Source organism: Protopterus annectens, chromosome 1.part2 (genome assembly GCF_019279795.1).
Source record: "Protopterus annectens isolate FY-2018-M chromosome 1.part2, PAN1.0, whole genome shotgun sequence".
NCBI lineage: Eukaryota > Metazoa > Chordata > Ceratodontiformes > Protopteridae > Protopterus > Protopterus annectens.
In genome coordinates, this window is record NC_056727.1 from 1,008,244,922 (window position 1) to 1,008,271,317 (window position 26,396).

A 26,396-nucleotide genomic window follows, 5' to 3' on the forward strand; every position below is an offset into this window, starting at 1 on the left:
GTGAAATATCTTGCAACGCTCTACCAGGTTCTTATCTACTCTCATTGTATATTCTGTACACTTGTATTTTCAACCAAAAGGGGGAATATCCTCTTATTTTATACCAACTGTTGTAAAGTCTACAATCTGTATGCTGCTACTCTGTAATGTCTCTTTTGTAAATTTTTCTTCTGTCTGTAAACTTATGGAGTTTTTTCCCTAGGACTCCACTAAAATGGACACTTGTTGTCCAGTCAGACTATCCTGGCAAACAAATGACAAGTAAAATAAATAATAAATAAAAATTTGTAGCATGGAGGTGGAGACAGCCAAAACTGCACACAAGAGTGATCATTGTATTTTCCCTGCTCTCTACCATTTCCATGTACTTGTGGAAATCCTCATGTAAACCCTGTACTACTCTGTTTGTCTCTAGCTGACCCTCTGTGGAAGTGGACTGCTCCTTTACAATGTCCTGGCACATCAAATGCTAGGTAGTCAAGGCTTTTTGAGTGTCTTTAGTTAGATGTTCATAGGCTCATAGGTTCATAGGTTGGTACTAGGCTATCAGCCCTAGGGCCTATACAAGCCTAGCAATAACAATTCCCTGGCTATTTCTTCCCACAATATTTACTTCCCTGATGTGACATGTGTCTTCACCTGACACCCCCTTCCACAAGTGTTACAGTCGGTACAGCTGCTTGTAAGACAGCACCAGGTGATCCTGTGGCTTAGGAAACATTGGTTTTTGAGCTATGTGGTGTCCCACTCTGCACTACCTGGAATTTAAGGTTCCTGACTACTCAATTGTCTAGGCTGTGTCACTGTCTGCAGAATTAAGTTTGATCCTGCCAGCACACTAGGCAACTGTGTGTCACTGTCTACGGGCTGTGTCATAAATATGACAAATATGGCATCATTGTCAGCAGTCATTCTATTGTCATCTGCCGCTGTGCTGGTACAGTGTAACTGATGGTTTCTGATGACAGCCCTGTGAAGGAGTAAGTAATGGTATGGGTATTGATACCTTGAACCATGGAACTGACTTATCTATAAGCAGGTGATGAGCATATTTACCATGCAAACTCCGGCCACTTTCCTGAATAGAAGAAATGAAGAGGGGTCCTCTACTGATAAAAATGTAATCTGTTATATTATTGCAGCTATCGTCCACAGTATTTTCAGTTATGAGGTTTTGCCATCAGAGATACTCTAACCTTCCTGATAAGTGCTGGTATCCACAGCACCTCTGATTATGCCTGTGGCATCGTCATTGGTACCTGTGTCATCTCCCTGTGTGGAGAGAAGGAACTACTCATCAGCTTTTAAAGGGGTCACTGTTGGAGATCTCCCAATGGTACTACTCCTGTGAGCAACTGTGTTCTACCTAACCTTTAATGTGATGCATCTTACCATGTTGTTGGTCCTCTTTCTGCACTGTATCAGTATGAGGTATCTCCCCAAGTACATTTAAATTCAAATCCACTTGGTTCCACTCCTTCTTCCTGTATGCTTGCTTTTCTCCCTTTTGCCAAAAAGGCACTTATCAGATGTCCTGAGAGCCTCCATGAGGCTGCAGTTCTCTTTAGGGTTGAAGTTATCTCTCCCTTGTCTGGATCCCTGCTGCTATATCAAGTTGTCACATCAAAAAACATATATTTGTGCCCCAACTGAAATCAGAGTTACACATATGAAACCTACACATCGACCTAATAAAACAGCAGTGAAAACATCATCCAAAAAATGTATGACTATAGATTGCCGGACCTGACACCCAAGTTCAATGCAAAATCATCCCAGCATTAGTATAATGAAAGAAGGCAAGACTGTCATTTCGGTCCTGAGTCCTAGGTTCAGTACAAAAGTATACCAGCATTAGCATAACAAATGAAGACAAGATTTTCAGGCATCATAGCTAAATTCAGGGCAATGTTATGCTAGCAGATAACATCAAATTCATTAAGTAAAGTAGACATCTGCACTCAATTAACTGCAATGCAACAATTTCTTACTCCTAGAAACCAGCATCTGGAAAGATTGAAAACAAAAGGTTTAAAAGCAGTGAACTACTACAAGCATCTCTCATTTTTACTTTTGTCATGCATTGATCGCAACCTTACATGCACACTGTCAAAATGTACAATGCTGCCTCTCCTAAAGACTTCTGTAAACATTAGCTATGATAGGTTTTCCACATCTATGCCTACAGCTATAAAAATGGCAACTATCACTTTCCCATCACAGTCATTTACACTGATATACTGACATTGCAGATTACTGCCTTCACCTTACCCTCAAAGTATGTTATTCTAGCACTAATTTTCCTAGCCAAACTGAATTTGTGTAATTTTCTCTTAATTGTCCAGTGAAAATGCTATGTTGCTTTTACCCATTTCATGCTTACCTAGATCAGTCACCAACAAGCCTGGCTAAGTGCAGATAAACAGGTACACATTTCCTATGCAAGTGAAACTCACACAAGGTAAGATCTATGAATTATGGCATTATGCTTTGGTGTATCTCCTCCCATGGGCATAAACTGAGTTCAGCTTCTTGTGAATGAGCTGTTCTTAGGGGCACAGAGTGTGGGAATGCATCCCCATTTTAACATTTCTCAAACAAAGCTGAGTATCCTGTACATTTGGCAATTATATCTGGCACATTAACAGTTCAGTAAGTGTATACCGCACCCTAATCCAGCTGCATCCATCAAACCATACCACGCCTAATCTCTTACATCAAACACTCAATTAAAACATTGAAACACTTTATTAATTAAATGGTTTTCCAACATTAAAAAATTACTGCATTATTAATTATTATAAACAGCATAAATGTAAAGGACTTGCTGTCATAACTTCTTACATTGACACCATAATAACATTCTGACAGCCTAGACAGTGCATTCCTGTGCATGCTAAAATAACCATGGACATGTCTAGTTGATGGACTGTTCATAGCTTTCTCTTCAGAGGGTAAAAGAAGCTGTAACCTTGATAAACAAATGTGGAAGTCCTTGTGACTGCATAAATCCAGTCAGTAAACCAAACTTGACACTGATATTATTTCCATAGATACTACCCTTATGACTGCATGGATTGGCCATGCTAATATCACAACTTAGAAGGTGAGGTTCTTACCCTATTATCCCCTGTCCTATACTTACATACTTTACTCTTCAAATGATACTTCACAGAATGTCAACTGTAAAGTCCCAGGGTTGAGACTAAGCAGGTCTGAGAAGGACACTAAGATCCTTCTCTGCCTGATGCAGGAGTCATAGCTGAAGAAGCTGGAACAGGCACCATCCAGAACAGACTGAAAAAGATACACATCTGGCAGGAGTTGGGGGACTATCTGTCATTGCTGACAGGGATCCCTCACTTCAGGCAGTTGCGTTAGCACAGATATGATAACCTGCAGAGGTGGAAGGAAGACCAGCTGGCACTGTGAGAATTAAAGGTTCAGGAAAGAATTCTGTTATTAATATTTTACTTTTCTCTTTGTTTTCGCTTTATTTTTATAGGGTACTAAATATGTGAGGATAATTATGTTGCTATCAGTATATTCATGTATAAGTACTTCAAGTAAATGCAGGCATGTGCACCAACATCTCTCTCTCTCTCTCTCTCTCTCTACATACATATATATATATATATATATATATATATATATATATATATGTGTGTGTGTGTGTTTGTGTGTGTGTGTGTGTGTGGGGGGGGGGGTTGCATTTATTTGCCGAAAAAATTTAGTTGACTATACATATGTCTGATAGGTGTGTGATCACGTAATTCTCAGGGTTGGCAAATATGCCCTTTCACCAGCACTGTACAATCTCAGTGTTGGTATATATAACTAGGGGGTATGAAAGAAGATCCACTGCAAAATCTTCTTTTTTAGTTTAAATTTTGTATGTGCAGATGTTATTGCTTAGTGCGTGAGTAGTAGCATGTCAATGTTTATGTTCTTGAGGTTTTGTGTTAGACATTTTTATGGTCCACATTTGGGAGTTTTGATGATAATTGGTACAATTAGATATATAAATAGACTGATAGGTAGATCAATATGTATAATTTCTACACACCCACACACACTCACACACACACACACACACACACACACACACACACACACACACACACACACACACACACATATATATATATTCTAAGAAATACGTATGTTTTTTAAAGAATACAGTGTTCACTGCAGGTAGAAATCATTATTTTTACTCTGCTACTGTTGCTGGCAATGCATATATTTGGAAAAGCATGACATTATTTTCAGAATAGTTGATGCATGTACAAAATACCTGGGCAGTGCTAGCCTCCACTCTTTAGAAAGATTGGGGATGGGGGACAACCAGCAACTGAATGAACTGCATGCACGTTCTTGTAGGCTGAGCTGCTCAAAACATTTTATAACAAAGTAGGGATTCTCTACTTTACAGTAAGTTTTGAAGCTATAAAGTCAGTAAAAAACAGGTAGCTTACATCCTTCTAAGTTGGGAACTGCTGATTGAGGGCTCAGTGTCTGTTATTCTAAAACTGTATTAGTTCTGGTTTAAGCACTTGGGCTTCAGGCCAGTTATTTTACATTAAGAAGGTTCATGGTCTGCACTCTTGTGGGAGGAGAGGCTGGACTCTGCCCTTCTGAGCTGGGAATTTCTGGTTAAAGGCTTATAGTGCCTGCATATTTGAACTGTTTCTTACTGAAATTGGTACACCTTGTTTGCTGTAGCATAGACTAGATCCAGGCCTGCTAAATCTAGCTTTGTTTGTATGCTTGTTGTTTGTTTGCTTGTTATTTCCCTGAAATGCTAATTCCACCTAAAACGTGGCTTTTCAGTGCTTCTGTGGATCCCTAGTGATATCTGCATTGCTTACTGTACTTATTTCCTTGTTTCACTTGAAAGAAAGTTACTGTTTGTCATTTTTGCATTTAAGTTACCTGTAACACATTGCATTTAAGTTACCTGGCACTTGCTCACTAAAGCAATTATATAAGTCAGCACTAAAAAATTAAAAGCACTACACCCTCACAAACTACCCTTGAGTACCTTGTTCCCCATTGGCCCTTTTTTACAATTATAAAGGAATTCCCAATACTCTTCTAGCGTGCCCAAAGGTCAGTTGTCAATCTCCTCTCTGGTCCAGCTGGTGAATCTGGGAATCTTGAGGCAATGTTACAACAGCCTCATGTACACAGACAACCCTCTCCTCCTCCCAACAAATTCCAACACATGTGAGAGATGCAACCATATAGCCAAACTGGAGGCTAAGCTCTCTCAACTCAGTACTGGCGTAACCAGTCAGGAGGAGAAGGAAACCACACTCACTACAATTCCAGTCTCACATAGACCTACCACGACAGCAAACCAAACACATAAACACACAAAAACATACACAGAGGCTATAAATAAAAATTTGCCTAAGCAGCAGAGACCTCCAAAGCAGACACCCAAGCAACCGCTACCCCAAAACAAAACACGTGCAACATATAGCTCACAAAGCCAGTGTGCCAAACAGTCACAGCCCTTAAGGCTAAACAACACACCTGATACACTTGTAATAGGTGACTCTATCATTAGGCACACTGACGTCCTGCTCACCAGGCTGAACAAGGAGAAGGTCACGGTGAGCTGCCTGTCGGGTGCTAGGATCCGCCACATAACACAAGCACTCAGGTCACTCCAAGGCAAGTACAAATATGACTCATTGTCCATGCTGGTGTGAATGACCTGGGATGTACCTCCCTGGACTACATGAAAAGAGACATAGAGGAGCTCTCTGAGCATGTAGCCCAGGCCGGTATGACCCTGACCTTGAGTAGCATCTTACGCTCACCAAGAATGATGCCACAATATGAAGACAAGATGATCAATTTCAACAACTGGCTTAAGTATTGGTGTCATTCAAAGGGGATCCAATGCCTGTCAGCCTGGGATGACATGCTCGACAAGCCACGATGCTTCACTAGGGATGGCTTGCACCTGTCACCCCTGTGCTTTCGGATATTGGCAAAGGCTCTTGCTACCCCAATAGTGCCTTTTTTAGGCAAGGCTCAAAAAACAAACCCACCTCCATAGGTATCACAAGGGATAAGAAACTAAGAGTAATGCTACTCAACGTCAGAAGTCTAAACTTCAAGATGCACACACTCGAAACTCTCCTTAGCATGGAGAACATTGATATCTGTGCAGTAACAGAAACCTGGTTCAAGGCTTCCGAGAGCACCCCAGCACTACCAGGTTATACCTCATACCATGCTTTTCGGCCCCAAAACTTGGACCAAACCAGAAAAGGAGGGGGATTATCAATATTCGTCAAAGATACCCTCACCTCCAGGTTGGTGGCACAGCACGAAGCATCAGAGACTATCCATGTGCAACTAACAGTGGTTAAAACTGCCTTCCAGTTTATAGCCTGCTCCAGACCACCCTCCCAAACCCTGGAACCCCACTCGGCCTTCCTGAGAACACTGGAAAATATGAAGGTCTCTCCAAACACCATTATATTAGGCGTCTTCAACTACCCAAACATAGACTGAGAGCATTACTCTAGCTCCAAAACCCTAGCCCAAAGGTTCCTAGAATTTATAAACTCAAATGCTATGGAACAACTTGTTACCACTCCCACAAGATGGGAAAACATACTGGACCTGATCATCACCAACATGGGGACTCTATGCTCCAGACCAGAAGTGTATCCCTCACTGGTAAGATCAGACCATAAACTAATCTCACTGGATATTCACATCCCAACCCCACCCCCTGCCCAGAAAACCACAGTGAAAAACTTTTCTAAAGCAAATTTCACACTCCTCAAAACCGAGGTGGAATCCTTCAAAGCCGCCGGGCCTGTGGAAAATATGGCCCAGACCGCAGAATCCTTTATAAACGCATTCTATGAACACCTTCAGGAATGCGTGGATCATGCAATCCCAAATAAAACCAAGACCCAATCCTCCAAAGGCAGACGTCCTGTCTGGTGGACCCCAGCCATAAACAAACTATACAATAGAAGGAGGAAGCTACTACATGATAGAGCAAAATCCCAAAAAGGGAAGGCATCTCTGATCAGTATTAGCAAAAAACTATGGGCACTCATAAAATTGTCTAAGGCCAGCTTTGAGAGAAAAATTGCACAGGACACTAAGGATAATCACAAGGCTTTCTATAGTTATGTTAGGAACCTGGGTGGGAATTCACAGATATGCTGAGAATTAGTCCAAAATGACAAAAAATGCACCGAGCCCACATACATTGCCAACATCCTAGCTGACAGGTTCAGCGCAAACTTCTCCCCCCTCCCCACCAAAAGGGCAAATATCTATCCCAGCAGTGTGTTGTCCCCCTGATATCTCAGATGCTCAGGTAAGAGCCGGCCTCTCCAAAGCAAAAAACAGAGCATCAATGGGACCAGACAGTGTCCCGGGCTGCGCCCTACATGAACTCCAAGAAAAGCTAAACCCAAACATAAAACTACTGTTCAATCTCAGCCTTACTACAGGATATGTACCTAAAGAGTGGGGTACAGCAACAGTGGTCCCTCTCCACAAAGGTGGTGCCTCAACGGAGCCTGGAAACTATCGCCCCATAAGCCTGACTAGCTTGGTCTGCAAAGCTATGGAAAGGATCATCATGGACCTCATAAATAAAGATATTGGGGACCTACAGACACTGGATCCTACCCAGTTTGGCTTTGTTAAGGGAAGATCCTGCCTCTTAAACCTGGTCGATTTCTTAGAAACAGTCACCAAGGCCATTGACGAGGGGAAGGTGGCCCACACAGCCTACCTGGACCTTGCAAAAGCCTTCGATACAATACCCCACTCGGGCATTATAGATAAGCTCACCAGCTTAAATATAAACCCCTATGTCATTAGATGGGTTGCAAACTGGCTCAAGGACAGAACCCACATGGTTAGAATTGCTGGAGCCATGTCAGACTCCAAACCAGTTACAAGTGACATCCCACAAGGCTCAGTCCTGGGACCTCTCTTGTTCGCTATATATTTCTCGGAGGTACAGGCCAACATGGAAGGACTGTGGCTGACCAAGTTTGCAGATGACTGCAAACTGGGCACCATAATCGACTCTCCAGCCGACACAAGCATTCTCCAAAAGGGTCTCCTAGAAACAGACAACTGGTGCCAGAGTCATGGCCTCAAGCTAAATGCCAAAAAGTGTATAGTCATCCCCTTTGGCAAAAACAAAGTGCCCACAAATTACCACATAGGTGGTAATCCATTAAGTACAGAAGAAGTAATTAGGGACCTGGGAACCCAAGTTGATAGCAATCTCTCATTTGACAACCACGTGGCCAAAGTGGTCAGAAAAACATTTTATATAGCCCACCTAATCATGAAGGGATTCAGATCTAGATCAGGGGAGGTCATTGTGCCTCTTTACTCATCCCTCATCAGGCCCATAATTGAGTACAATGCCCCTTTTGGGATGTACCTTACCAGACACCAGCAGCAACTGGAAAGACCCCAAAAGTACCTCACCAAGAGGATCAAAGGGCTCAAACAGATGCCATATGCTGCCTGGTTAAAGAAACTCCAGCTCTACTCAGTGGCATACCGCCTGCTCAGAGGCGATCTGTGCCTGACGTATAAAGCCATGTCCAAACCAGAATTAATGGACATGCTGCACCTCAGAAAATCCAAATCCCATCAAGCTATGCACTCGAGAGAATTGAACCTCAGCACTGAAATAAATAAGACATGCTGGAGGGACAGAATCATATCCCAGAGGCTCCCTTCACTCTGGAATAAAATCCCAGTCCAGGTTAGGCAGAGTCCCTCATTGACTCTCTTCAAGAGGAATCTTGATGAGTGGATGAGAGATTGTAGGTTTACTCTGGGTATCACTTCTGTGTCACTGTTAGACAGAGGCACAGTATACTAACCTCAAAAAAGGGCATAGCAAAATTAATTTAAAATGGGTGGCGAAAGCCAAACACACTCTGGCTAGGTTTATAAATGCCCTAGGGCAGATAGCCTAGTATGAAACTATGAACCTATAAAGCATACTGTAAATTATATGGCTCCCTAATGAAATGTTGGCACTTGTAACACTGTATGCTGGCAGACGGGAAAAAAAGATTGAAAATCCAGAAGACTGAATCTCGTACATCACTTTTTTTTCCCTTTTTTGAACTTCTTCTTTGCTCTTTACTCTTCCAGTGTGAGGGGTAAGACCCCTCACACCCCTTTAACTTACATATACCAATTTAGAGATCACTGTACATAGGAGAGAAGGGAATATTCTGAGAAATGGTCATCTGTGACTTATTTTTTCAGCCATTCAGTCTGTGTTTTGAGATTTGCTCTAGTGGGTTCTAACTAATCATTTCAAGTAGTTACTGATTATACTGCTAAAATAAATAGCTTTCTGTTTGTCATGACTGCCTGTAACAGAATGTACATTTGTCATTAAAGTCAAAGCAGCAGTAGGTAACCCTTACCACACTCCCACAACACAGTTGAGTACCTTTCAATGTATTTAATCCCTGGATCGTATTAGAGCCTGCAACATTTTCTTGTAGAAAACACAAGGAAGAACATAGAAAATGAAATTAAACAATGTCATTGAATAAACAGAACAATCATTACTGGTAGCAATTTGCTTTTCGTCTAGCAAGGCCTACTGTATTGTTTATTTAATGAATGCATCCATTGTATTACATCTGCTGAAAAAAAGTGTGTTACACAATAAAAATGTTCCAGAACCATACACACATGTATATGGCAGGTAAACAAGAATTAATTCATTTTCGTTTTCTTCCCAGAGCTGAGGAGGGGATTTTGTATAATAGAACATAGCCTCAGTGGAGGCTGAAATAGTTAACCCAAGGTGCTTGTGATCATGAAAAAAATATAAAAGGAAAAATTTGCTGTCCAGGACCAAGAAGGAGCAGGTGCCTAATTGGAAGCAATCTCTCCTTAGCTTGAACAAGCAAATAAGAGCACTAGAGAAATCCTGAAAAGCAAATTTCGAGTCCAGACTGGCCACATCCACTAAAGATAAGCCTTCTTCACACGTGTCCACAGTTTCAAAGGAAGCACTCAGATCTTCTCAGAACTGGTGGATAAGGACACTACATACACAAACGCAGTAGATATAACCAACCTGCTGGCAGACAGGCTCATTGAAAACTTCACCCTTCTGTCCCCCCATCAGTAAATTAGGACATCCCCAGCACCTGACCCCCTCCCCATATCTCTAGGAAGCAAGTCATCACTGTCCTCTCAAAGGCAAAAATTACACCCTCCATGGGACCCAATAACATCCCAGGCTGCATCCTACATGAACACAGGCAGGAACTTAGAGCACCATTAGGCACCCCATTCAACCAAAGCCTAAGAACTGGCTTCATCCCAACTGAATGGAGGGCAGCCGCTGTCATCCCTTTGCACAAAGGTGAAGCATTCACTGATCCAAGAAATTATAGACCCATCAGCCTAATTAGCCTGATCTCCAAGGTCATGGAACGGATTATCATGGACCTCATTAACAAGGACATTGATAAACTCCAAACACTCAATCCCACACAGTTTGGTTTTGTCAAGGGGAGGTTGTGCCTCTTAAATTTGGTTGATGTCTTTGAGACAGTCACCAAAGCCATGGATGAGGGGAAGATGGTGTACACCACTTACCTTGACCTGGCCAAAGCCTTTGATACTATTCCCTACTTGAGTATAATAGATAAACTCTCTCAACTAGACAGCAATCCATATGTTATTAGATGGATAGCAAACTGGCTCACTGATAGAACCCACCTAGTCAAAATAAGGGAAGCTACCTCAAGCAGTAGATCTGTAATGAGTGGTGTACCCCAGGGATCGGTCTTTGGGCCTCTGTTGTTTGGGATATACTTTTCTGAGTTGCAGGCCAAAACCAGTGGGCTATGGCTGACTAAGTTTGCAGATGACTGCAAGCTCAACACTGTCATCAATTTGCCTAGTGATGTGGACATCCTCCAAGAGGGTCTCACCCAAACAAATGACTGGTGACAGAAACAGGGCCTCAAACTGAATGCCAAAAAATGCATCATCATCATCCTGTTTGGGGGATTCTTTTACATTTATTCATCATAGCTGTGCTGAGTGCAACTTGCTGTAACTATCCACAATTAGTTTATGTGGGCTTGTGCAATCCCTCCTTCAACCCCAGCTTGCTAAAATAGATAAAAATATTCAAAATGTTATACACTAATGGATGCATTCACACATAACTATAACACTTTTAATCCATTTTACAAACCTATAAATACTCCAAAAGTTAGTGATTGTTTCCCTGCATGTTATCATTTTGCAGTATGCAGTGCCACTATCTGGCAATTACTATATTTGCATATAGGCATCACTGCTCCTTCTGCTAATATGCATTGCCAAACTTCAAAGCCTGGGACTTTGAATATCATCCATGGGACCTGACAATATCCCTGGATGTGTTCTACATGAACTATAAAGTGACCTGACACCACGTGTGTGCCCTGTTCAATCACAGCCTCACCTCAGGCTTTGTCCCTACCGAATGGTGCACTGCTACACTCATCCTTCTCCATAAAGGGGGAGTGACTATAGACCCTGAGAATTATCACCCTATTAGCCTGACGAGTCTGATATGTAAGACTATGGAGCGCATCTTCATGCACCTAATTAACAAGGATATAGGGAATCTCCAAACTCTAGGTCCCACGCAATTTGATTTTTTGAAAGGCAGATCATGCCTGCTTAACCAGGTTGACTTCTTTGAGTCAGTCACCGGAACTGTGGATGAGAGCAAGGCAGTTTATACAGCCTGCCTCAATCTGGCCAAGGCCTTTGATACCATTCCCCACTCAGGAGTTATTGATAAACTCACCAAAATAGTCATCAGTCCCTATATCACTAGGTGGATTGCAAATCAGCTCACAGATAGAATCCACAGTGTGAAAGTAGCAGACTCCAAGTCAGACTGATGACCAGTCATGAGTGGAGTCCCACAGGGATCGGTCCTGGGTCCTCTCCTGTTTGGCATGTACTTCTCAGAAGTCCGAAGTCCAGGTCAACATGGAGGGACTCTGACTGACCAAGTTCACAGACAACTGCAAGCTGAGAGCCATTATTAACTCCACAAGTGATGTAGACATCCTACAGAAAGGCCTCACTAAGACCAATGACTGGTGTCAAAACCATGACCTTAAGCTTAATGCCAAAAAATGCATCATCATCATCCCCTTTGGGAAAAATTCAGTTCCCACTAATTACTACATTGACGGGAGCCCATTGAACATTGAAGGCGTTATAAGAGATCTGGGGACACAGGTTGACTGTGGTCAGATAATCCTTCTGTGTGGTACATCTCATTACCAAGGGTTTTACATCCAGGAAGAAAGAAGTCATCATCTCTCTCTACTCTTCCCTCATTAGGCCAGTCATCGAGTATAATGCCCCATTTGACATGTACATCAATATAGATACATGCAACAGCTGGAAAGGCCACAAAAGTACCTCATGAAGAGGATCCTAGGCCTTAAGCACATGTCCTACATGGATAGACTCGGAAAACTCCAGCTATTCTTTTTCTCATATCATCTACTAACTGGCAATCTCTGCTTGACTTACAAAGGCATGTCTGACCCAGCTCTGTCAGAAATGCTGCATCTAAAGAAATCCCAATCCCTCCGCACCACTCACTCCAGAGACCTGAACCTCATTACCGCAATCAACAGAACATGCTTGAGGGACAGGTTCATAATCCAGAGACTGCCCATGCTCTGGAATAGACTTTCCATGCATGTCAAGCAGAGCACCTCACTGGCCCTCTTCAAGAGAAATCTTGATGAGTAGATGGAAAATAAAAAGTTCACCTAACGTCAAGCAGCACAATGCCAGGGCACTTCTATGGGTTAGACTTGTAAAGGCTCCAGGGCCATTAGCCTAGCACACACCTATGAACCTATGAACCCAGAATATATAAGAGGGTATATAATAATGCAAACAGGAATATAGTACAATATGTGTGATATGTGTGTGTGACAGTGAAGTTAATAGATTATTTAGATAAAGTTGTTTGGGACCATATTTAACACATGGAGAATAAAAAAAAAGATGTGAATAACTACAACTTAATAAGACATAGGATATACAACTAATCATTAAAACATGGCTTTGGAAAAAGAAAAGTGGGTGATGAAAAAGAAAGCATTCAGAATGAACATAATGAGAAAAGATACGCCCTGTGTATATATGTATTTAAACTTCTCTTTTTACTTTCATTTTCATGTGAATAATTAATGATCTTATCAAAATTATATAATAAACTATAGATAAGAAATTCAAAAGAACCCTTACCCTTGTCAAAACATGCAGTGGGATCTTTTACATCCAACCGAGTTACCAACACAGGCAGATTTTGCAATGATGTGATGCGTTATACAAAGGATAGAACACTTAGGAGTTCTACACTCCTTTCATATTACACCATAGTATAAGTGATAGAAGATGAACAGAAGCACCTAGTATGGAATAGGACTCACTGTCTTATGATCTTCCAGCTTCAAAAGTGAGTAAAATAGTTGTTGGGCAACTGACAACAAGCCTAAAAAGTAATTCAATGCTATTGACTTGCTGTACTTAAGACATACTACACAGTGAAAATGAATGGGAGTATTTAATCACTGCATGAAACTGCATTAAAATTAACAAAAAAGAAAGTTTAACTTCTAGACTTAATTAAAGCAGAAGTGTACATAACTTGTCTGTAGTACTTTGGAAATAAGTTCCCTCCTGGCAGCTAACTCCAATAAACAATTTCTTCAACTATTTTTATATCAAACCACAACTAACCCATCATTTTCATTGATAGAACATGTTTAAATATGTAAATATAAAGATGATGAATAATTAAAATGGTATTGCAATTAAATATTAATATCTTCCATTAGTAAAAATGTAATTTTTCAAGATTAAAAATTGTTTAATACTCAATATTTCAGTCAAACAAGGTGGCTTCAAAAAAAAAAAAAAAAAACTAATCGCATTTCCTTGATAGATGTCTCTCTGTTTAATACCCTTTTAGTATTACTCGGAAATCAGTATTACAGCATATCGCTGTACTGCACTATCACACCATATCCATTAGGTTCAATTCCTATCTGTACCTATTCAGCATAGAACACTGTATAAATGTTTTACACCACAATCTTATATAGTTCTTGCACTGCCATTACAACATTGTTGTGTCATACAAAAAGCTAATTTCATCCATGTACTACTTTCTAGTTGAAGTGTGCCATATTGCTGCAACATGTTAATTTAGCACAAATGGTTACCTTGCTTGCGTGCAAACAATTCACAGAGAAAAACAAAATATCCTTAAAAGGAACACCTCATTGGCCGGTTATAATTGGATTGTGAAATTTAAGTAAAGGGTTCCCACATTACAGTTTGCAATTTGTGAGAAACAGACGGGTAGCAAATGGTTGTAGATAACTGGTCTGAGCAGCATCAAACTGAACTGAGAATATTGCTGCCTCTTGATTGACTGACTTCTAAAAATATCATTCTCACTAACTCCAAGAGCTAAGGGCATGCATCATGGAGAGGTATACACATTATTTTGTATCTATGTTTTACATATCTTTTGTTGCAAGATAAAATATCATATTGGCTACTGTATTAGCTTGTTGAATATGGTTTAGTACTTCAGAAGTAAGTTATGTCATTTTACAGTGTTGTTGCATTGCTGTGGGCCATACTTCATCAAAGGTGGCTTTTAATGAATATATAATTGTGTGGATGATTTCATATAGAAGATTGATTTTTCTTTCTCAGTGTACTGTATTTTATTAGCTGTTCTTCTGTGGAACATTTTATTAAGGCCTGGTCATATATTATAACCAAGGCATGCACATAATGATTTCAAAAGAATCACTGAAGACAAGAATGAAATAGCTTTAACAAGCTTTGGAGTTTCTAACAAAATTATAATGTAGAATTAACAGCAAAAGAAGAGCGCACTCTACAACAACTAATAACCAGAATAAATGTGTGCAATTGAGTCCACTAAAGGAGGTACAGAACCAAATACTAATTAAATAAACTATTTTTGTTGTTTTTTTAGTTTTAAAAAACAAACTGTCTTTTTTTGTGCTTTGTTTTAATTAACCAATATTATGCAGGATTAAAGTGCTAATCTCTTTTTATTGTTTTTATATAAAAGGTTAGCACTTGGCTCAGTATCTCCTTTTGCAGACTCATTTCTGTGCATGTTTTCTAATTTATTTATTTGTTTATTTGACATTTTGTAACCAGGTTAGTCCAACTGAGCTGCAGAGCCATTTTTCAGTGGAGACCAGAGGAGAAAAGCTCCACAGATAAACAAATACAAGAAGCAAACATCATACAATATTAAGATACAAGTGTATACACAAAGGAGAAACAGAATACAACTTATAACTGAAAATGTTAGAATACAAGAGGAATATTGAAGGTTTTAACAGCCATGGTACATATTAAGTACATCAAATATAACATAAAAAGTTAGATTCTAACAATTACCATCAGAGATAAATTCAAGGTTGGTAGAATATCATAAAGACCTTAAATTAGTAGTTGTGGTAAAGTGTGAGAGCTGAGAGGGAAAGATGAAGAGGAGAGGGATTAGTTTAGGTGGGAGTGGGACAAGGACAGGTCCAGGAATTAGTAAATAAGTCCTTTAGAAGTTTTTTGAAGCTAAGGACTTTGCTGTTTGTTCTTAGGGAAAAGGGAGGTCTGTCCCAGGCATTGGCGATGGAGTGGCTGTGTAAATGTTTGCCAGTATTTTTATTAGGTTTGTAGATGTCTAAGAGGTGTAGGTCTGTGCTGCATAGGCTATGCTTAGGAGAGTAGTGAGTGATGATTTCTGTGAGGGCAGGACAGTGGGAGGACTGATTTAAGTTAATGTGTGTGAGGTGGAGTTGGGGAAGAAGAAGCTTGTCATGGAGCTCAAGCCATTGTAGGTTTTTGAAAGCTATGCAGTGGTGAGGGTAACAGGGAAGGTTGGCAGTGAATCTGGCTATTTTGTTGTACATGGTTTCAAATTTAGCTAATAGATTGGATTGAATATTGGTGAGAAAAGGAGCTACATAGAATAAGGTTGGGAGAAGGAAAGTCTGTGCTAGAGAATGTTTGGCATTAATAGTGAGGTATTTTTATGTCTGTATAAGATACCCAAGTTTTTGGTGCTTCTTTTTGATGGCTTGCTGAATATGTATGACAAATTTTAGTTGGTCATCTATGATGACACCCAGAAGTTTAGTATGTGGTTCAACAGATAAGTGTATTATTAAGAGAAGATACTGTGAAGGTGTTTTTATGTTGCTGTAGTGATTTGGGAAGGAAGAGTAAAAGTTTTGTTTTTTAGGATTGAGAAGTAGCTGATTATTGCTCAGCAAGTTTTTGACTGAAAAGAGGGAATCTTGAGTAACAGCAAGGAGGTGGGGAAGGTTATCAGAGCATGAGATAATGATGGAGTCATCTGAGTATTGTATTAGTGAGGAGTTTGGACAGGAAGTGTGTAGGTTATTTGTAAAGATATTAAAAAGGAGAGGTCCAAAGTTTGACCCTTGGTGGACACCTGTTTGGAATGGGAGGAAGAGGGAGGAGGCAGAAAGCCATTTTATAGACTGGAATCTGTTAAAGAGGTAACTGGAGAACCATAGTGTAGTAGAAGAGGAGAGGGTAAGGTTGAGAGCAGTAGGGTATGGGAAACGGTGTCAAAGGCTTTAGACAGATCAAGGAATAGGCTTGAGACTAGTTTGTGATTGTCCCCTGCTTTGGCAATATTCTGTGTAAATGAAATAAGAGCTGTAGAGGTGCTGTAGTGAAGATGGAAACTGTGTTGGTTAGGAGTTAACAAGTTGTCTTGTATGATGTGTTTGAGAAGCTGGTTATAAATACATTATTCCAGAATTTTGGGTAAGGGGATAGTATTTTGATAGGTCTATAGTTGGTTGGTTTAGATGAATTGCTACCTTTGTTGAGGGGTATGACATAGGATTTCTTTCAGATGTCAGGGACTGTGTTCTCTTGAATTGACCTGTTTACTAATATGGAGACAGGATGTGCAACAGAGTTAGCTGCAAGTTTAAAGAATAGAGGAGGTAAGTTGTCAGCAGAAGGGGAGCAGGGTTTCAGTTTGGTAAGAAGAGATTTGATGTATACAGTAGGGACAGGTTGTAGACAAAACTGGGTGGAATTAGTAGAGGGAAGGGGATGAGAAGGGGAGGGGGAGGTGTTGTCAGGTTTAGATATCTTTTTTTTTATCGTCAATGAAGAAGGAATTAAGAAATTAAGAAAGGAGGCAGTGTCTATTGGTGAGCTGTTAGGACAGGGGCTGGGGATAGAAGGGTTGCCTGGATGTAAGAGTTTGTTGATACTATTCCTAAATTTTTTTGTGTTGGAGTTGTGGTTATCTAGTGGTTTTTGATAGTGTTGTTTTTCTTTTATAGCTTGACTTGTTTCTTTGTTAGGTTCCTAAGTTTTGTTTTTTTTGTCCAGATTGATTTGTTTCTTTGTTAGGTTCCTAAGTTTTGTTTTTTTTTTGTCCAGATTGACTTGTTTCTTGGTTAGGTTCCTAAGTTTTTTTTTTTTTTTGTCCAGATTGACTTGTTTCTTGGTTAGGTTCTTAAGTTTTGTTATTTGTTTCTTGGTTAGGTTCCTACGTTTTTTTTTTTTTTTTGTCCAGATTGACTTGTTTCTTGGTTAGATTCCTAAGTTTTTTTTTTTTTTTTTTTGTCCAGATTGACTTGTTTCTTGGTTAGGTTCCTAAGTTTTTTTTTTTTTTTTTTTTGTCCAGATTGACTTGTTTCTTGGTTAGATTCCTAAGTTTTGTTTTTTTTTGTCCAGATTGACTTGTTTCTTGGTTAGATTCCTAAGTTTTGTTTTTTTTTTTTTTGTCCAGATTGACTTGTTTCTTGGTTAGGTTCCTAAGTTTTTTTTTTTTGTCCAGATTGACTTGTTTCTTGGTTAGATTCCTAAGTTTTGTTTTTTTTTTGTCCAGATTGACTTGTTTCTTGGTTAGGTTCCTAAGTTCTCTATAGGCTTGGAGATGGCGATGGGAGTTTGTTTCTTCTAGGTTTTCCAGGCGCTGTCTCATTTAAGCATTAATTTATAGGTGGATTGGGTTAACCATGGAGCAAAGTTTGTTTTTGTTCTTATTTTTCTAGTGGGCTCTATGGAGGTTAGGATATTCAGAAAGGTATTGTTAAATTTGGAGACAGCCTCATTGAGTAGGAGGGAATAGCTGAAGGACAAGTTAAGAGAGGAGAGAAGATTATTGAAGGTATCTGGGCAGAAATAAGAGCAATTATGGCTATCTTTGTATTAGAGAGTTTTTAGCAGATGAGATAAGTGTCATAACATGTGGGTAGGGAGATGGTCATTGAGGGAGTCAGGTAGAGCTGTGGCATTGTGATACAGATTTGTATTAGAGGTGAGGATCCAGTCAAGGGTAGTGCTGTTATTTGTGTGTTTATTGATATGGGTGGGAGAGATGATGAGATGAGAGAATCCAAAGAGATTGATGCTAGTATTGGGAGAGTAGGAATTAAGAGAGTTCCAGTCAATATTGACATCACCTAGGATTATAGTCTCATAAGAGATGTTTTGAGATGCCCAGGAGAGAAAGTGTTTGAGGGTAGGGATGCTGTTGCCAGGTGGGATATAAATTGCTACCATGGCTTGATTTTTGTGATTATTTAATTCACAATTAGTAATAAGAATTTCAGCTGGATGGAAAATGGGAGGAGATATAAGTAGAGGATAGAGAGAAAGTTAGTCAGAGCATACGATAGCTATACCACCGCCTATTTTCTTGTGTCAATTGAGATGGAGGATGTTGTAACCAGGAAGGAGGATTTCAGAGTCCATAATATGGGGTAGTAGCCATGTTTCTGAGAGAGTGAGAATGTCAGGGCTGTAGAGAGAGATAAGGGCATGGAAAGAAGTAACTTTGTTAGCAATGCTTTGAATATTGAAGGATAGTATTTTCAAGGTTTTTGGGTGTGAGGTGGAGGAGTTTGGATAGGGGGTATAAGGGGGGTGAGGAAGGAGAATGGTCAGGTAATGTGGTGGAGGTGTTAGGGGTGAATATGGGTACCTGTGGTTGGGTTGGAGGATGGGCCATGGTTGGGGTGAATATCGCCAGCCAGCAGAAGGCTTGTAAAAAAGGGCTTGTATGCTGTGGTAAAGGGGCTGTACAAGATAATTTTGGGTTTCGTTTTTTTAGGGGGAGAAGGAGGGAGAAGTATTTTAAATGTATGTAAGTGAGTAAGAGAGTCTGAAAGTGAGTAAACAGTGAGGGAGCTATTGAGAAGATTATAGAGGTTATTGGATTGTAGTGGTTGAGGTAGATGGTAGGAGAAGAGTGGGAGTGATGGTAGTGGGAGTGATAGGAGGTGGGGTAAGAAAGAGTGAGTAGGAGGAGGGAGTTAACTAGGATGAGCAACATATTGTATGTTGAGTGAAAGAAGTGAGGGTAGTTAAAGTTAATTAGAGTAATAGGGTTACTTAGAGTAATAGAGCGAGGAGGTAGTTTTGAGTGATTGGATAGCTAGGATTGGCTGGAAGGAGGAAATTGAGTGGTTGTGGGGATGTGGTTAATTAAAGTGAGTGTATAAGTTTGAGGAAAGTGAGGGTGGGTGGGAATGGGGGAGTGGAGTGAGCATGAGTGAAGCGAGGACGAACGGAGTGGGTTGAACCAGGACTTGGAGAAAGCTGTGAGATGAGAAAAACAATCAACCAGCTAACCCAAGTCAGTGCTTAAAGGCGTCTTTTTATCTTTGCGAACTCAAACGCAGATTTAGTAGAGCATCAGGGAGGTAGAATATAAAATAAATGCAAAGCTTTGGAAAACTGTATATTTTTGTTACAATAAATGGGAGGAAAAAGGGGGAGGGGTCCAGTAGTGTGCACAGCAGAACCAATGGGTGTATCACATAGAGAAGATTATATTAGAACTACACTGCTCATAGTCTGTTAATAAAAGTAGGACTTGCAGTAGCTTTTTACTGATATTTGTGTAGGGTTCCAGTATCCATGTTTTTGAATACAGGCAGTTGCTTCAGGGTTTTTTTTTTTATTTCTTGGACTTCTGAATGTGGTTAAGGGACTGTAAGGAAGAGAGAGAGAGAGAGAGATGTTAATATGAAGCCAGAAAAGGGGGTAGGTGAAGTAAAAAAAGAAAATAATAAAGTGGGAATAAGAGACAGACAAGAAAATATAACAATTTAAGTAGTTTAGCTAAGTAGTACTTAATCAAATAAATTAGTTAAGGAACAGGCAGTGATAATTAATAAGACAGTCACCCTGTTCAGTAATATGAAATTCAGTCCATCGCCACATTAATTTCATAGAATGTAGAGTAATTCTTTGCCAGTAAACCTTTCCAGCTATTTGTTGCTGCTTAGAAATACAAAACAACAGAAGTGAGCAGCATGGTGGCAGGACATAAAACTACAGTAAAATCACTCAGCTTCTACAGAATACAGTAACAGAATAGACACTCAAAGTTAAGTAGTAGAAGTTAACCAACACAGGTTGAAACAGCACGACGATGGACTAAACAACATGGTGGCCAAACACCAATGAGAGCACTCAGTTCCAATTTATAAGCAGTAACAGCAATGTGTTCTAGTAAGCTGTTTAAGAAAATCAGGCTAAGTCAAGCTGAAACACTGCATTTCCAAACTGTAAATAATAAAATGCAGCAAGTTTAACAGTAAAAGGTCATTACTTCTTAAAGTAATTAAACCTACAACTGCACACTAAATAGGAAATGACTGAGACAGCATAGATATTTTACAGGTGGAATTATACATTTAACTCTTTCATTCCAGTGGAGTTTAGGAAGTCTGCACTCTAACTTTTAATGGGCGGAGCCTAAGCCTTTTGACAGAATCAAATTATGTCCTCACATTTCAAACAAATGTTCATATCTCTGGAACCATAGTAGTTATGAAAGAAGTATAAATGACAAACTCTTCAGCACAAACTATTCTTACAGTGGTAGTATTCCTTAGGGTTCTAGGTCTTAAACTGAATTTTATAAGTCAAAGTAAACGCTATCTATTACATTTGTAATATTTTATAAACAATGTACAATATCTCTGCAACCATTCAAGTTACACACATACTGTCAGCAACATTTTAGTCATCTAGCTGAGAGCTTTCATATGAGGCTAAGGAGTTCTGTCTGTGTTACTTGGTTGTTGAGATATTTAGAAAAATGTGAAAATTATATCTATATAAATTAATATTATAAAAACAACAGTTAATATCTATTTACCTGCACTAGGCAGAGCTCAAATATTAATGTAGTTGAGTTTGCTATTGTGTAAGCTTTAATATGGAATATTTTTAAAACCTTGTCCTTAGCCTATTTTTAGAATCACTGATGCAAATATGAACAAGCAGTATTTGATGCCTAGAGGCATCAGTAGGAGTTAATTGCTGATGCACCTGGAGGCGTCACTCAAATGTAATGAGTTAAGCAAGTTACATAACAGAAGTACTAACACACCAGTACAAAGCCTCTTAAAATAAATTAAACAGAAACAGATGCCATAGAATCTTCTACACCAGAAATGGTACTTATAGTCAAGCACACTACTGAGGGATACCCATGGGATAGAGAGAAACAGAGTGTAGTCAGGCAAAGGCTTTTAGTATTTAAAAATGGTACCACAGCTCAAGGGAGAAATGAGTAAACTCTGAAGAGGAAGAGGGGGGGAATAAACAGGATTGACAGGGCTAGGAAACGTACAATAAGATTATGCTAGGAGAACAAGAGAAGGGGGGAGGCTATGAACCAGGATATGGAGAAAGCTGTGAGATGAGAAAAACAATCAGTCAGCTTGCCCAGGTCAGTACCCAAATGCGTAGTTAAAACTATAGTGTGCACAATGTTTTATACAATTATGTATTTTATTATTTATAGCTAAACTGATTGTATTTTTATTGTTATTTGCTTGGTGCCTCTCGAATAAGTCACATTGCAAATAATACAAAAACTACAAGGAGACTTCAATGTACTAGGGATGACTGATATGCAACTTGAATAAGGCAAAAAAAGAAAAGAAAAGATATAACTACAATGTTGCTTAGGGTACACAAAACATTTATTCATTCCCATTTTAAACTTTACTGACTTTGAAGATAAATGAACAAAGGTACCAATGTATAACTTTTCACCAACAACTCACCTTTGCTCTCCACATGCAAAACATCACAAATTTAGTACTCAATCAGCTTTAATTATCATGCAAATACTCTCACATATTCCAAAAATAATCCATAAAAGCATTGGTACTGCAGACAAGAATGTCCAAAGTGTAACATTGTCTCCATTAGTTCTCTAAACTCTGCACAGGACACCCACATTCTGCATGGTTTACCTTTATATTGTCGATCCCGATATGTGCGACACGACTACTGCGAATGCCGATATGTGAATGTCTCCAACGTCAAATCCCCGAATTTGCAAACAGCAAAACCTCGACCCTTCTTGACCCATGGTAGCATTGGTGTGGAGGTGTTGCACAGCCGGAAATGTCGAATGTCGAATGTTTTTTGATGTTTAAAAATTTTGCGGTTTTGGTTCGTGCAAACCGCATTGATAAAGTGGCTTTTCGACAAAGTGTGATCGACGATTTAAAGGTAAACCTTCTGCACGTGACTTCAAACAAGATCTGCAGATTCACAACCCTGGGTGGTCCCAGAAAATATCATTCCATCTCTCTAGAAAAAAAATCCAAAAGGCCACCTGTTAACTACTAGGTCCACTCTTCTTGACTGACATTTAAACTAATTTGCTGCTCATATGCATACGCTGTAATAAACACAGACAATGTATTCTGTGCACTCTAATACGGCCAATGTTTTCTGATTGTAAATACCTCATTTCCATAAGACAATATGAGAAAAATCCTTTCCAAAACTAGCACCTGCAGAATGGATCTCACCACCTTAAGATATCTAAATTCAACAGGAATTTATTATATTTAAAATGAAGCAACTTCAATTTCTTAACAATGAGTACAAATGCCAATGTTTCAACAGTGACTAAATCAGGCCTATAGCAGCTAGTTCATATTTGCACTTCTAAATCTTATATTATTTTTAATCTGTATTAGTACAATAATTTGATACATGTTGTACATATGTAAATGCTGTTTACTACTCCTTTTTAATCTTTTTAGCTTTTGTTACTATAAACCTATAAACTACCTCATAGTGTATCATCATCTGCAAATTTAATTTTTTTCTCTTTTTTTCTCTTACATCATTCCATTGCTGTTCTGCAAATTAACCCTGTTGTACTGTTTAATTTTTACAAATAATACACATACTGTATAACTGTTATCTGTATTTATATTTTGTAAATCACACAATTGTTGTTTTCTGAAGTTGAACCAACACATTCTTTGAACTGAACAAATAGCAGACATTTATATTTATCTCCTCTGAGGCACATTATTGTTGTTCTGAAAATTAACTCTCACAGTATTTGAACTGTACAAATAATAACATTGAAACTATCTACTCAAACTTGCAAATGCCTAAATAGGCCAGCTTACGGCTGATTTAAGTTAATGTGTGTGAGGTGGAGTTGGGGAAGAAGAAGCTTATCATGGAGCTCAAGCCATTGTAGGTTTTTTAAAGCTATGCAGTGGTGAGGATAACAGGGAAGGTTGGCAGTGAATCTGGCTATTTTGTTGTACATGGTTTCAAGTTTAGCTAATAGATTGGATTGAATATTGGTGAGAAAAGGAGCTACATAGAATAAGGTTGGGAGAAGGAAAGTCTGTGCTAGAGAATGTTTGGCATTAATAGTGAGGTATTTTTATGTCTGTATAAGATACCCAAGTTTTTGGTGCTTCTTTTTGATGGCTTGCTGAATATGTATGACAAATTTTAGTTGGTCATCTATGATGACACCCAGAAGTTTAGTATGTGGTTCAACAGATAAGTGTATTATTAAGAGAAGATACTGTGAAGGTGTTTTTATGTTGATGTAGTGATTTGGGAAGGAAGAGTAAAAGTTTTGTTTTTTAGGATTGAGAAGTAGCTGATTATTGCTCAGCAAGTTTTTGACTGAAAAGAGGGAATCTTGAGTAACAGCAAGGAGGTGGGGAAGGTTATCAGAGCATGAGATAATGATGGAGTCATCTGAGTATTGTATTAGTGAGGAGTTTGGACAGGAAGTGTGTAGGTTATTTGTAAAGATATTAAAAAGGAGAGGTCCAAAGTCTGACCCTTGGTGGACACCTGTTTGGAATGGGAGGAAGAGGGAGGAGGCAGAAAGCCATTTTATAGACTGGAATCTGTTAAAGAGGTAACTGGAGAACCATAGTGTAGTAGAAGAGGAGAGGGTAAGGTTGAGAGCAGTAGGGTATGGGAAACGGTGTCAAAGGCTTTAGACAGATCAAGGAATAGGCTTGAGACTAGTTTGTGATTGTCCCCTGCTTTGGCAATATTCTGTGTAAATGAAATAAGAGCTGTAGAGGTGCTGTAGTGAAGATGGAAACTGTGTTGGATAGGAGTTAACAAGTTGTCTTGTATGATGTGTTTGAGAAGCTGGTTATAAATACATTATTCCAGAATTTTGGATAAGGGGATAGTATGGTGATAGGTCTATAGTTGGTTGGTTTAGATGAATTGCTACCTTTGTTGAGGGGTATGACATAGGATTTCTTTCAGATGTTAGGGACTGTGTTCTCTTGAATTGACCTGTTTACTAATATGGAGACTGGATGTGCAACAGAGTTAGCTGCAAGTTTAAAGAATAGAGGAGGTAAGTTGTCAGCAGAAGGGGAGCAGGGTTTCAGTTTGGTAAGAAGAGATTTGATGTATACAGTAGGGACAGGTTGTAGACAAAACTGGGTGGAATTAGTAGAGGGAAGGGGATGAGAAGGGGAGGGGGAGGTGTTGTCAGGTTTAGATATCTTTTTTTTTTATCGTCAATGAAGAAGGAATTAAGAAATTAAGAAAGGAGGCAGTGTCTATTGGTGAGCTGTTAGGACAGGGGCTGGGGATAGAAGGGTTGCCTGGATGTAAGAGTTTGTTGATACTATTCCTAAATTTTTTTGTGTTGGAGTTGTGGTTATCTAGTGGTTTTTGATAGTGTTGTTTTTCTTTTATAGCTTGACTTGTTTCTTTGTTAGGTTCCTAAGTTTTGTTTTTTTTTTGTCCAGATTGACTTGTTTCTTTGTTAGGTTCCTAAGTTTTGTTTTTTTTTTGTCCAGATTGACTTGTTTCTTGGTTAGGTTCCTAAGTTTTTTTTTTTTTTGTCCAGATTGACTTGTTTCTTGGTTAGGTTCCTAAGTTTTGTTTTGTTTTTTTTGTCCAGATCGACTTGTTTCTTGGTTAGGTTCTTAAGTTTTGTTATTTGTTTCTTAGTTAGGTTCCTACGTTTTTTTTTTTTTTTTTGTCCAGATTGACTTGTTTCTTGGTTAGATTCCTAAGTTTTGTTTTTTTTTTTTTTGTCCAGATTGACTTGTTTCTTGGTTAGATTCCTAAGTTTTTTTTTTTTTTTTTTTTTGTCCAGATTGACTTGTTTCTTGGTTAGGTTCCTAAGTTTTTTTTTTTTTTTTTTTTGTCCAGATTGACTTGTTTCTTGGTTAGATTCCTAAGTTTTTTTTTTTTTTGTCCAGATTGACTTGTTTCTTGGTTAGGTTCCTAAGTTCTCTATAGGCTTGGAGATGGCGATGGGAGTTTGTTTCTTCTAGGTTTTCCAGGCGCTGTCTCATTTAAGCATTAATTTATAGGTGGATTGGGTTAACCATGGAGCAAAGTTTGTTTTTGTTCTTATTTTTCTAGTGGGCTCTATGGAGTTTAGGATATTCAGAAAGGTATTGTTAAATTTGGAGACAGCCTCATTGAGTGGGAGGGAATAGCTGAAGGACAAGTTAAGAGAGGAGAGAAGATTATTGAAGGTATCTGGGCAGAAATAAGAGCAATTATGGCTATCTTTGTATTAGAGAGTTTTTAGCAGATGAGATAAGTGTCATAACATGTGGGTAGGGAGATGGTCATTGAGGGAGTCAGGTAGAGCTGTGTTATTGTGATACAGATTTGTATTAGAGGTGAGGATCCAGTCAAGGGTAGTGCTGTTATTTGTGTGTTTATTGATATGGGTGGGAGAGATGATGAGATGAGAGAATCCAAAGAGATTGATGCTAGTATTGGGAGAGTAGGAATTAAGAGAGTTCCAGTCAATATTGACATCACCTAGGATTATAGTCTCATAAGAGATGTTTCGAGATGCCCAGGAGAGAAAGTGTTTGAGGGTAGGGATGCTGTTGCCAGGTGGGATACAAATTGCTACCATGGCTTGATTTTTGTGATTATTTAATTCACAATTAGTAATAAGAATTTCA